The sequence below is a fragment of the Mus pahari genome, chromosome 1 (genome assembly GCF_900095145.1).
Source record: "Mus pahari chromosome 1, PAHARI_EIJ_v1.1, whole genome shotgun sequence".
Lineage (NCBI taxonomy): Eukaryota > Metazoa > Chordata > Mammalia > Rodentia > Muridae > Mus > Mus pahari.
Genome location: NC_034590.1, coordinates 84,679,959 through 84,693,650, shown reverse-complemented (window position 1 = coordinate 84,693,650; position 13,692 = coordinate 84,679,959).

Genomic DNA, 13,692 nt, shown 5'->3' with positions numbered 1-13,692 from the left:
AGGATATCATCCTGAGTGAGGTATCCCAATCACAAAAGAAGTCACTAGATATGCACTCACTGATAAGTGAATATTTGCCCAGAAACTTAGAATACACAAGATACAATTTGCAAAATATTACCATTTCTTAAGACAGCAAGTAAGTGATGTTCCTTTACAAGAGGCCATACAACACCAGAAGACAGGGAAGCAGGAAACAGCAGAGGTAGGCAAACTGTGATAGGACCAACAGCAGAGGTAGGCAAACTGTGATAGGACCAACAGCAGAGGTAGGCAAACTGTGATAGGACCTAAAGACCTCAGCTCGCTTGACACAAGCACCTGAGCTGGGTGCTAGTCATGGTGTCCTAGGGCTCCCTAGATTCTTAGAAAAAAACAAACAGACTTTTCCCCAAAGATACCTTACCCTGGAAGGGCATTTCTCTTCTGCTAAAGCAATTCTAAAGTAGGCTGGCAGGATGTCACACACTGAATCATTGCATCACAATGTAGCCTCATGGAGCAAATACACTCTGCCCTTTCCCTCCAACCCACTGTGGTTCAGTACCTCCCATGTGTCATTGCATTGATCTCCACAGGATCCCAGTGAGATGATACCTATTTCCCAGAACAGATTTGATAAAGTGTCCAAAGCCAGAGTTGACAAATAACAAAGTCAACAGCAGGAAAAGGACCTTTCCCCTACTGCCATCCTCTTACTTTGACAGAAAATCCTGCAACAAACATTCTTTGTCCTCCTCCAGCAGTCTATTGTCCCCAGAATACCTATATCTCTCTCAACAAAGATACATTAAAAAGAATGAAATTGGGCTGTCAAGGATGAGACGACTCAGCCAAGGTGGTTGTTGCTAAGTCTGATGGCCCGAGTTTATACCCAGGACCTACATGCCAGTTAGGTCTGACTCTCACAAACTGACCCTCATGGGTTGTCTTCTTATTTACACACACACACACACACACACACACACACACACAAATAACTGTAAAGCAAAATTTTAAATGATAAAAAGAATAAAATTGGCACCTATAAAAATATGGATACAACTAACCCACAAAAACTTTCAACCCAAAATTTATCCTGTTTATAAGAAACACAAGATTGGGGGATGGAGCAGAAACATACTGAGGGAATGGCCAACCAATAATCATCCCAGCATGAGACTCATCCCATGGGTAAGCACCAATCCCTGACACTGTCAATGATACTCTGTTATGCTTGCAGACAGGAGCCTAGCATAGCTGTCCTCTGAGAGGCTCCACCCAGCAGCTGACCCAGACAGATGCAGACACCCACAGCCAAACACTGGATGGAGCTTGGGGATTCTTACAGAATAATAGGAAGAAGGACTGCAGCCCCTAAGGAGATAGGAACTCTACAGGAAGACCAACAGAGTCATCTAACCTGGACCCTTGGGGCTATCAGACTCTGAACCACTAACCAAAGAGCATATACAGGCAGGATCTAAGCCTCCCCGCACATATGTAACAGATGTGCAGTTTGGTCTTCCTGTGGGTTCTGAACAACTGGAACAGGGGCCATTCGAAAAGCTGCTGCCTGTACATGGGATATGCTCTTCTAGCTGGGCTGCCTGATCTGGCCTCAGTGGGAGAGGATGCACCTAGTGTCACAGAGACTTGATGTGCTAGGGTGGGGTGTTACCCAGGAACCCCTACATGCTCAGAGGAGAAGGGGAGGGGGATGGAGGAAGAACTGTGAAGGGGGGTGAACAGGAGGGAGATAGTGAGTGGACTATAAGGTGAATAAGTAAAAAATAACAATAATAAATAAATAAATTTTAAATTTAAAAACAGATATAACTATATATCAATTTATTAAGCAAAATAAACTATAAGTAAGAAAGAAAAATATTTCATGTCTCTTTTGCAGTACCTAGATCTAAATAAACACTATATACATATATATACATATATATATATGCATTAAATGTAAATGTTAAAATATGTACAGAGACATATTTTCCTCTTATGAGAAAGCAGGAGGGGAACTATAGAGTCTAAAAGTAGGGGAGATAAAAAAAAAAATGGAAGTGTAGGCTAGGTGTGGTGGCGCACGCCTTTAATCCCAGCATTTGGGAGGCAGAGGCTGGTGAATTTCTGAGTTCGAGGTCAGCCTAGTCTACAGAGTGAGTTCCAGGACAGCCAGGACTATACAGAGAAACCCTGTCTCAAAAAACAAACAAAAAAAATAAACAAAAAAATAAACAAAAAAAAGGAAGTATAAAGGAGATGAAAAAATATTTTGCTTATGTATAAAACCTAGATTTAAATATATACTTTATATGTGTGTATATAAATATGACAAAGTTTCTTCCATGGAAAAGGAGGAAAAAAAAAGAGGTGAGGGGATGTAAAAGAGTAATGTGAACATGGATAAAATGCAAATATATTTATGTATGAAAATGTTACAGTGAGAGGGCTTGAGAGATGGCTCAGTGGTTAAGAGCACTGACTGCTCTTCCAGAGGTCCTGAGTTCAATTCCCAGCACTCACATGGTGGCTCACAACCATCTGTAATGGAAGATGCCCTCTTGTGGTGTGTCTGAAGACAGCTACAGTGTACTCACATACATTAAATAAATAAATAAATAAATAAATAAATAAATAAATAAATCTTTTAAAAGAAAGAAAGAAAACAAAGAAAAGAAAGAAAATGTCACAATGAAACCCATTGTTCTAGAAACAAACCAAGAATGTAATATTCCAGTACAGGAAAGTTGATAAAAGTATGTGTAACAGGGTGACTAAATATGATCAAGGAGCATTATAAGCATAAATGAAAATGTCACAGTGAAACCAACTTTTTTTTTCAATTCATATAAGCAAATACAATTATTCAACAAAAAGTCTGCATCTAATGCTCCTTGATCATATTTAGTTTCATTGTGACATTTTCTTTCTTTCTTTGTGTATCAGCTTCCTATGTAACTGGGAGTGTGTGTATGTGTGTGCGAGTGTGCGCATGGCAACATACCCACCTCTCATAATTCTGTTTTATAAGAACCCAAATACATCGTGGCAAACTTCTATTTTCGACCACTGTTCTGGATATGCATTCCTGTAAACAACTCTAATTGTGTGACATGTAAGATGTAGGCATCCTGGCAATCACATCACATCCCAAGGTCCTGCAATCAACTATAAAACAAAATGACCAGCTCTCTCATTACTGTGTGAGGTTTCGTGTGAACTGGCAGCTGAATAACAGGAAAATGGCTTGTGACCACCAGGGAGAATAGCATTTTATGATGAGAGGGAAAAGGGTGCAAAGGTCCTATGGTAAGAAAAAGCTTGACAGTGTTCCCAGAGACAGAGGATGTCTAGTTAGCAGGACCAATGTGCAGGATGGTGATGGAAAATAATGAGACTATGATAACGGCCTGGAAACAGGAGGAGGAGAGAGACTGTCCCTTTCATATCACTATGAAGGGCTTGTGTTTTCATTGTGCATTATATTTATAGATAGTGGGGGAATCATTGGGGATGTTTAAACAAGTTAGCATGATTGAAGAATCTAGGAGAGCCCTCTATCAACAAAGTGAAGAATGATTGGTAGATAGCAAAATAATTAAAAATGTAAAGGGCCAGTAAGATGACTCTGTGTTAATGTGCTTGTGGCCAAACGTGAGAACCTGAGTTCAATTCCTGGGACCTACACAGTCGTAAGAGAAAATCTGTCCCTGCAAGCTATCCTCTGACCTCTACACTCACACCATGTATGACCACACACACACACACACACACACACACACACAATTTATTGCAATGTGATGAAAGAATTAAACTGTCCTCTTAACAAATAGAAGCAAAGAGACTTGGTTCACTCTCTGCTAGATGTCTTATTGAACAGTGGAGCACTGGTTTCTGATCTCAGGATTTCTGTTCAGCAGCTCGGATTATCTTCCTCCTCCCAGACTCAAGCTTCCCTGAGAAGGTTAGCTTCTATCTATTGTTATCAAGAGGCAAACTAGAATCACCTGGGAAGAGCGTCTAAGGAATTGTCTACATCAGGTCGACCTGTGGGCATGTCTATGGGAGCGTTGTCATGATTGAATATTCAAGGTGGGAAATCCCACCCATTATGAGCATGCCACTCCCTGGGATTATCCCTGAACTGTGTAAAAATGGGGTGGGGGCAGGGGCAGAGGAAGAAATCAAGCTGAGCACCATGCATGTATGCATGCAATCCCCCTGCTCTGTGGATGTGACCAACTGTATCAAGTTTCCATCCTGACTTCTCTATGATGAGCTTTAGTCTGGACTTCTAAGCTGAATGGACCCTTCCTCCCTTAAGTTGAGTTAGGTCAGGGTAGTTTGTCACACTCAGACACTCCTCAAGACCCAACCTGCCCTGCTGTTGGCCACTCCAGCTATCCACCCATCTGTCCAACTGGCTCTGCACAAGTTGAGATTGACTGGGTTTTCTGGGTGCCCAAAAGGCAGTGCTCTGACACAATAAATGTCACTTGTAAATCCAAAGGTGTCCCAAGATAGATGAGGGCAGAGTAGGAATTGACACTATTCACCAAGTCAAAGAAGAAAATCCAAAGTGATGGGTTATATGAATGGACAGGTTGAAGGTCCTGAATGTTCTTTGTCAGACTGGATTGGAGGGGGTCTTCCATGGATAGAGAACTCATGGGAGAAGAGCTTGTCACATTGGTCCTGCTAACTAGACATCCTCTGTCTCTGGGAATACTGTCAAGGAAGTTAACACCTAGAAAACATCTCCTTATCTTGCTGGCTGAAATGAAGCTGTCTAGAGGCCTCTTCCTGGGCCAGGTGTGACCTCCTGGCTTCCAGGTTCATTTATTAGTGACCTGAAACAGAACATACTAACTGTACAATTTCTATATTAACTACTACCACCCAGCCATAATGAGTGCTCATAATTATATTTTATATAAAATAAATAATACACTGGCACAGAGCTTACAAAGGGGCCCTGATTAGGAACTGAGCTGAGGAATCCACAGCACAATTCACGTGGCCCCACTATCCATGTGGGATGGGTTCAAAATGACCAGAGATAAGACAGAGACTCCCTTCTGGGAGTACAGGGCTTCAGGAAACCAGGGAAGCCTTCTGAGAAAGGTTCTTCTCCTCCAGTATTCTGTCGGTATCCAAGGAAGACCCAGAGCTTGACAGAGGCAGTAGGTCTAGGAAGAAGCCACTTTTTGAAGTTTTGTTCATTTATTCAATCTCTCTCCAACTATGTGGTATTTATATATAAACACATAATATAATTGATTCTGCTTTTGTTGGATTTTTTTTTTTCAGCAGCTTTCCCAATACCTAGACTTGGTGGTGAGACAATAAAGGATTTTTAGATGTCTGATATAGAGTCTAAATGTAACTTGGGTTCTCCAAGGAGACCCACTGCTAATCAGCTATCATTCCAACTCATTTTTAGCCAACACCTCTCAGAGTCTCAGATTCCTTGTCCTTAAGGTGGGAATAACCTTTTGCTAGTTTGGTACAGAATTGTTCTAAGAATAAAGAAATAGCCTAGAAATAGCCTATTGAGGCTTCATTTTACATATTTTGTAAGTGTTGATTCACTTAAAATATCCCAATAACCCCCTATAGGAGCACTAGGCTCAGCTCAGTTTTAAAATGTCGATACTGAAAGGGTAAAGACTAAAGACATTAGTTGGAGGTCATAGGACAGCTTAGCTAAGGAGCTCACATACAAACCCAGGAAATCTGAACTTTATTCTAATGACCTAGCCTGGCACCTAGGACAGAATCAACCAAAGAAAGCATGGCAAAGGATCTTTGTCATGTTTATGAACTGCAGGCCAGCTCTGTGCATGGGTTTTCGCCACCTTCAGCAGATCTGAAGCATGCCTCGTGGTCTTTATTATAAGGAAGAGAGATGCCTGGGAGGGACTCATTAAAGGGGAAAACAATGCGTGCTACACCTCTCACCCACTAGAAGCTGGATGACTTGGCTACAGAGGAGACAAGCCTTCCAGGAGCACACAACTGAAGCAGTAACAACAGCTAAGTGGCATAGGGAGAAAGAGCAGAAATCAAGACTCCAGTTCTCAGCTGTCAACTGTCTATCAGGCTTCGGAGCAAGGACAACTGTCCTCTAAGGCATGGCAATGCCAGTGTGAGCTAGCTCTAGAATCCAGATGGAAAGAATAAAATACAAAGGAGAAAAGCCATGCTGATCATGTGGCTTAGACCAATCTAGGGGTTCCGGGTCCCACTTTGGTCCAGATTCTCTTCTCCAGATGACTCACCATGTTTGGTTGGTCCAGTTCCTTGTTCAATGCAGAGACTGTGGTAGACAAGATCAGGGAACCAGGGTCCCCAGACCAGTTAGAATCCCATTCTGGCCTTGGTTTATCCCATGTATAAAATCAGGAGGTCAATTAAATTTTAATGCCTTTAACATCTTGAAAATTCCATGTCCCGTAGACTCACTCTATCCACAGCCATAAATCAATATCCTTGGGGCAAGCAATTTCATTTAGGTCAAATGATTACTTGTACATATACAGGGGAGAAATAAAGACACTACACACACACACACACACACACACATACACACACACACACACACACACACACACTACTCCTGAATCTCATGTTTATAGATCCCACCCCCACCTCAGTCATACACAAAGCACCCAGAGTCAAGCAGAGGCACAAACACCTGGACTCTCTAAGCTGCTCCTTCCCCCACCCACTCTCCTGATCCCGCCCCACAGCCCCCTTTCCAACTCCCCTGCTGGGTAGCCAAGGGGGCCTAGCCTTCCACTGTCTAGTCACCTAAGCTGATGGGCTGGTGCCACCCAATGGTCAGGATCAGAAGTACACCCTTGGTTTCAAGACCCAAAAGGGACTGGAAAGGGCCCAGGGTCATTCAATCCATCATTCTCTGTCTAGTGAGGTTGTATCCAGAGTTGCCCTAGATAGACCAGGCTGCCTATGGTCATAAACCTTCTCAAAGGTCAGGGGATTGTCACTGACACCCTGGGAGACTTTGGGCCAGGCCAGAGCCTAAAAATAATTGGGTGCAAACTGTGTGCTCAGCACCATTCTAGAAGCTTTATCTGCAGTCTCCTTTTGATCCTCACATCTGCTGCCTTTGCAGGGCATGTTTTGCTGTCTCTATTTTAAATAACTACTACCAAGACAGGTGAATCTGAGACACAACTCCAGCTCTGCCTGACCCAAAAGCCAGGGCTCTTTTCAGCAGTCACCTGGCCATCCTAAACTTAGTCTTCTCTACATCTTTGAATCTAATCATTCATTCATTCATTCAGTCAGTCAGTCAGTCAGTCAGTCACTCACTCACTCACTCATTCTTCTCATGAATGCTATGGATAGGATCCATGTTAGAAAGAATTCAGAGGGGTACCAAGGTATGACTTTAAATAGCTTCTAGGCTTCAAGAGTCAATGAGTTTTGTGTCTTCCAGAGTCCTTAAATATATAACCTTAAAGGCTCTTCTTTGTCAAGTTGTATGTAAGTTCAAATGGTAAAAATGAGGAAGCTCTAGCCTAGAGTGGAAGGCAGCCTGCACATAGAGGAGAGCAGCCAATGTGCTTGAGCAAAGACTCCTCAGTCCACAATCTTCTAGTCTAGGACTGCCCAAATGTGAGCCCAAGCACAGTCGAGGAAAGAGTGCAAAAAACTGTGGTTAATTGGTTTCAGAGGACTCTGTGTCACAGGTGAGAACCAGGAGCAGAGAGGCATTTCCAGTGCAGAGAAACTCGGTATGTCTTGTCGTTCTGACATCTCCAGTCACTCTCCAGCCTCTCTCTGGCCTCTCTCCACAGCCCAACTCCAACCTTGGTCCCTACTCAGCTGCTTCTCCACCTGCATTCTCACAGAGTCCTACTTCTCAGGCTCCAAACAGCCCTCAGTTCACTAGCTCCTGATCTTTGCTTATTTTGATTAATGCATAGGAATAGACTAATAGAATCGTGGTATGTGACATATCAGAAGAAAAAAATCACCCAGTCCAAAGTGTGTGGGTAGGTAAGAGACCTAGGTAAAAAGATTGATTCAAGATCACATGGTCAGCATATGTTATGGCATAGTACCATACAATGTAGCCTTTAAAATAACTGGGCGCAGAGTTCATATTGCCTTTTCCAGGATCACTTTCTCCCTTTCCTCTTCATCTCCATCCTTGTGAAATCAGACAGTGATGGAAGTCTGCATCAATCAATTCCAAGTTATCTTTTCACATTCCCTTTCCTTTCTAGTTTCCCAACCCAAGTATAACGGACCTTGAAGACAGAAAACACCTTTACTTTTTTGTAGTCTTAATTCTAGCACAATGATGATTTAATTCTAGCATGCAAATTAATAAATGCTTAGTTCTATTATGTACATATCAATATTGGGTGAATCGATAGAGGTAGAGATGAATGGAAGAAAGGGAGGAGAGGGAGAGTGAAGGGAGGGAGAATTCTTAGATCTGTAGCTTCATTTACCTAGTCCCTCTGTCCCCAAGTGCCCCAATTACAACCTTGCCAATGAGGTAATCAGAATGCCACATTAAAAATTAAAATAAAACCAAGTCTTTCTCTTCCCTGTGAAAACAGCATTTGAAGCTGAGCCTGGTGGCATAGACCTGTCACTCCAGCTACTTGGGAGGCTGAGACAGAAGAACCACAAGTCTATGAGTTGTGAGCTACAGAGTGAGTTCAAAACCAGCCCCGACAATTTAGTAAGATGCTCTCTCAAAATGAGAAGAAGACTGTGGATATAGATCTGTAGTTGGGTTCTTGTCTAATAGGCACAGAACCCGAGGCTCAATCCTAAGCACCATACACAAAAAGCATCTGAAAGTTTCCTCATAATTTAGTGGGTGAGCCAGGTGGATCCCCTACATAGATACTTATGAATGAAATGAAGGCACACATATACCTACCCCAAAATTGAGGAAATCTTGATAAAGCAGAATTCCCTGAATACAGCAGATATGCCTTCACTTTCAAATTATAGTCCTATATTTTCAAATTCCTCTCTGCTACTCTCAAAGTCAGTTAAAACACCAGCCAACCAGCCAGCCAAGCTCAGTTCAAAGCTACCTACAAGGAGCCTTCCCAATTCACCTTCTGAGATTGCTGTGTTCAGAAGGGGTTGTCTCTAGGCTTTGATAAGAACCATGCACCCCACTCTGCCTTTACAAAGTGATCTTGTAGAATTTTCACCTGGGAATCATAGTTGGCCATTTTCTGCTAAACTCTCCCACATACTCTCAGCCACAGAGCTGACACACAAAGTAAGTGCTTATTCAGCATCTCTTGAATTGATGGTCCTCTTACCACACCATATGCTCCTGTTGCCCCTGAGGGTACAGTTATATTTCATTGTAAAACCACTTAAGTTACTTTCTAGATCGTTATAAACAAGAGCCCTTCAGGAGCTGGACATAGTGTCTCCAAAGAGCCACAGCTTTAGGGCAAGGACAAACCAGGGCTGTAGAGCTAAACACAATACACAAGAAAGCAGGTACCTCTGAGGACAGAGGTAGCTGGGAATGAACTAGATCTCATGTATAGGAGATTTGAGGAGCCAATTTTTGAACAAAATGAAATTTAAAAAAATGGTATTATATATCAATAGAACAGTATGCCAGGGGAGTAGTGAACCCTCTGGTAATACAGATGTCCATGCAACAGATGCAAATAAGCACTGAGGATAAATCAAAGGCCATGTGGTTTGCATCTGGTTGAAAAGGTCTAGGCCAGAACTGAGCATCTACAACTTCATCAGCTCTCTAAGAGTTGACCAATCGAAATCCCAAAATCTGAGTTGATTTCCATGGTCTATTTCAATCTTTTACTTCAGTGCCCCCCATCCCACTCTCAGCCCCCCAAGATCTTTGTCAGCATAGAGGTGCTTATTGGTGGAAGATCATCTCTGTGGTATTCTTCAATGCTCTTGTCCCACATTATAGGTCGTGTGGATCTTGGTAGAGTTTTCATATACACTACCTTCCCAGAGGTCCCAGCAAGAATAAGAGTGGTCCCTAAACCCACAGAGCTCAGCCACTCACTACAATGTCATGTTCACCACTTTCTCTCTTCTCTCTGTTCATTTCCTCAATCATCTACTGAACTCCCAGATCATTTTCCAAATAACCAATGTTTGCCCATATTTTTGCCTGAAGGTCTGCATTGGTGGTACCTCTGCCTCAGAATCTATGTTGGAGACTGCAATGCGGTCTTCATAGTGATGGGCTAAAGCACAGTTTACTTGGGATTACTCATCAGTGGATAGGAAATCTGCTTTAACCTTGGGCACAATGACAAACTTGAATGAACCTATTTCAACATGTGCATGAGACTCTCAGATAGCATAGTGGCAGGAGTCTTCTCTCCACTGCAATCAACTTAATGATCCCAAGATGAGAACAACCTGAATCACCTGGGGAGTCTGTAAGTCCAATCTCAAGTGCTTGTGAGGGATAAACTAGAGGACAGAGGTAAAGGTCATGTGAAGGAGATGATGCTTAGAATTATGCAGACAGAAGCCAAGGTCTAAAGCAGTGTGGTTCTCTACCTGTGTGTTGCAACCCCTTAGGGGTCAAACAACCCTCTCACAGTGGTCGCCTAGGACTATCGGAAAACACAGACATTTATATTATGATTCATAACAGAAGAAATATTACAGATATGAAGTAGCAAGGAAAATAATTTTATGGTTGGGGGTGTCACCACAACATGAGGAAATTATTAAAGAGTCTTAGCATTAGGAAGGTTAACCACTGTTCTAGGAGCATGAAAACTTGGAGAAACAATGCAGGAGTCTTCCGTAGAGCTTGTGAAGGGAGCCCAAGGCTAATGGCAGTGTGTTACCGGATTGCTGGTCACCAGAATGACAGGGAAATAGATTTCTGTTGTTTTAAACCACCAAATTTGTGGTATCATCCTACAGCATCTCTGAAAAGTGAATATAAAGGTATTGTTCTCCTTGTTTGATGAGACCACTGAGAACCAAATGAAAAGCAAGCTACCCAGAGTCATAGAGAAATGGCACAAGTATGCCACTATTGGACCCAAATCATCCCCACATCACAGGAGCTGCTTCTAACCAGCACAGTGGGGGAGCAAAGTGGTAGAATGTGTCCGACACTGTGCCAAGCACATGATAGACAGTAGGAAGCAGTTCATTCACTCTATTGAAACCCTCTTTTCCTATTCCATTTTATCCATTGACCATCACTGGGTGGCCGATTATTAACCAGATAACCCAGACCCTGTTGATCTTTAAGCTGACATATCATCTTTCTTAAAGTGGGCTTTTGCCTGTGATACAATAGCACACATCTAGAAGGTTCTTGTCTGATAAGTATTTCAGCACCATGGCAGCTGGTGGAAAAGATAGATTGGAGCTAGTGCCTGGAGTTAATGTCAGTCGGAATTGAAGATGTGCCAGCCTCATCAGGACAGATTCTTTAATTAACCTGCTAATCCTGTCAGGATTGGGTTCACTCTCTTTCTCCAGAAATGTGCTATGTGTCTTTTCCTTCACCACTTTGTCATTTGCTCTATTTCAGACTCAAGGTGTCCTTTAAGGCAGTGCTTTAAAAGACTCTCTGTCCTCCGAGTCAAGCTGTCGGGAAAGTGGCCTGCAAGCCTTCCCATAGCAGAGCCACATCTGCTTTGCTCCAGAGAGGAATAGCAATGATCTCAATTCAATAAACTACGCAGAGCAACTACTCTGTATCTTGACCTTTCCTGTACATCGCAAGAGTTGAAGGAAGAAATGGGAAAGACCCTGATAGTGTGTACAGGCACCTGCTTGAGGTGGATGCCATAGAACAGATTTGATGACTGTAGACTTTCCCAATAGTGTGTGTGTGTGTGTGTGTGTGTGTGTGTGTGTGTGTGTGTGTCTAAGCCAGAGGCCAATCTCAGAGATTTGCTAATTAGGGTGGGGTATCTCAGGGACCCATCTATCTCCTGCCCAATATGCCTTTAGGCCCACTTATTAGTATTATTACTTTTAATGTAGATTCTAGGGATCAAGTTCCTACCCTTCTGCTTTGCCTTGCAGGCATTTTACCAATACAGCCATCTCCCAAGTACAGAAAATCATAATAGTTTTAGGGACACAAGAGAAAAACGTCCTAATACTGCTTGTGGTCCAGGGCAATCAGCCCAGGATCTCCAGTCCCAGATCCCACCGAACGATCACAGAAGAGAAAAGAGTACCCTCTAAGTCCATTTTCTGTGCCAGAGAGTTAGTTATTTATAGTGAACAGTAAAGTTTATTTAGTTCATGCTTCTGAAGACTACAAAGTTCAAGACCAGGCAACCTTATCTGGTGAGGTTCATGCTAGTGAGGGCCACGCAGGATTGACACATGGCATCACAAAACACTTCATCTCAGGCCTCTCCTTCTTTTCTTATAAAGCCATAGTCATACTGGATTAGCACCCCACACTTATGGCCTCATTTAACCTTAATTATCTCCCAAAGGCCCCATTCCAGACACCACAGTCAGATTAAATTATCACTCCCTAGTCTATCACCACAGGATTAAGTTTCAATCTGGACTTTGACAGAGGCATTGAGAGTCTAGCACTTTACACTCCAATAATCCATTTACCCCATACCAAATGGAAAAGTACATACGGAAAAACCACAGTTCACGTTACCCTCTCTGCAAGCACTAGTATCCCACAAATGGATTCTGCAGCTAAAATCCAACACTGGCAGCAGATTTCAAATCTTTGTAACACAAAATGTTAATGAAGAAGAAATTTTTATCCAGAACGTTTTCCCCCACAAGTTTCACTTTAAACCTGAGGTCTAGTTGTCCCTCCACTGCTGAGTGAGGCTCATAGAAAACAGAATAAATGGGAAAGGAAAAGTTATTAAGATGGAAGTTTGGAGATGATGATGCCGTAAATAGACTGCTTCTTACTTTATGTAATAGCTTAGTGGAGGGAACGAATGCTTGAAGTTTGTTTTCCTGTATTTGCGTTTAGGGAGAGAATCTTTCAAAACTCCATTGAAAAGAGTTGTGAGTTCCAAGGATTCCTCAACTAAACAATTGCCTAGAAGCATTGAAACAAAGCAAAAACTAACACATACATGCACACACACACACACACACACACACACACATACACACAAGCACACGAGCACATGCATACACACATGCTTCACAGAACAAACTAATACTCAAAATTGTAAAGGTTTCTATAAATGACAAAGGACTAGATGAATGCATCGATTTTCCTCTCAGAAGCTATCCTTATCTGTTCTCTACCAACTTCTTGGTTTTTGTTTGCCCTGGAGAATGCTTGTGCAAGAGGAAACATCTAAAACAATGCAGTGCCTGACATGCTGAGAAGAGCACCACAGACCTCAGTGATTTCCTGCCAAAAAGTCAGGATTCTAGCCAGGAGGAGCATCAAATACCAAATGAGGATTGGCCTATACAGCAGGCGACTACCTTCTATAGTGTACATCAATATCTTTACCTAAAGAACCCTTCAGATAAAAGCAGATGAGACATTCAAGAATACTAAGCATGGTCTTGATTTACATTCTGAACTGAACTGGAGGGAGATGCTAAAAAAGACATTTACTGAGGTAATTGGAGAAATTTGAGCAATGTCTACTCATTATATCAATGTTACATTTCTTGATCTTAATCAGTTGATTATAGTTGCATGGAGAATATTCT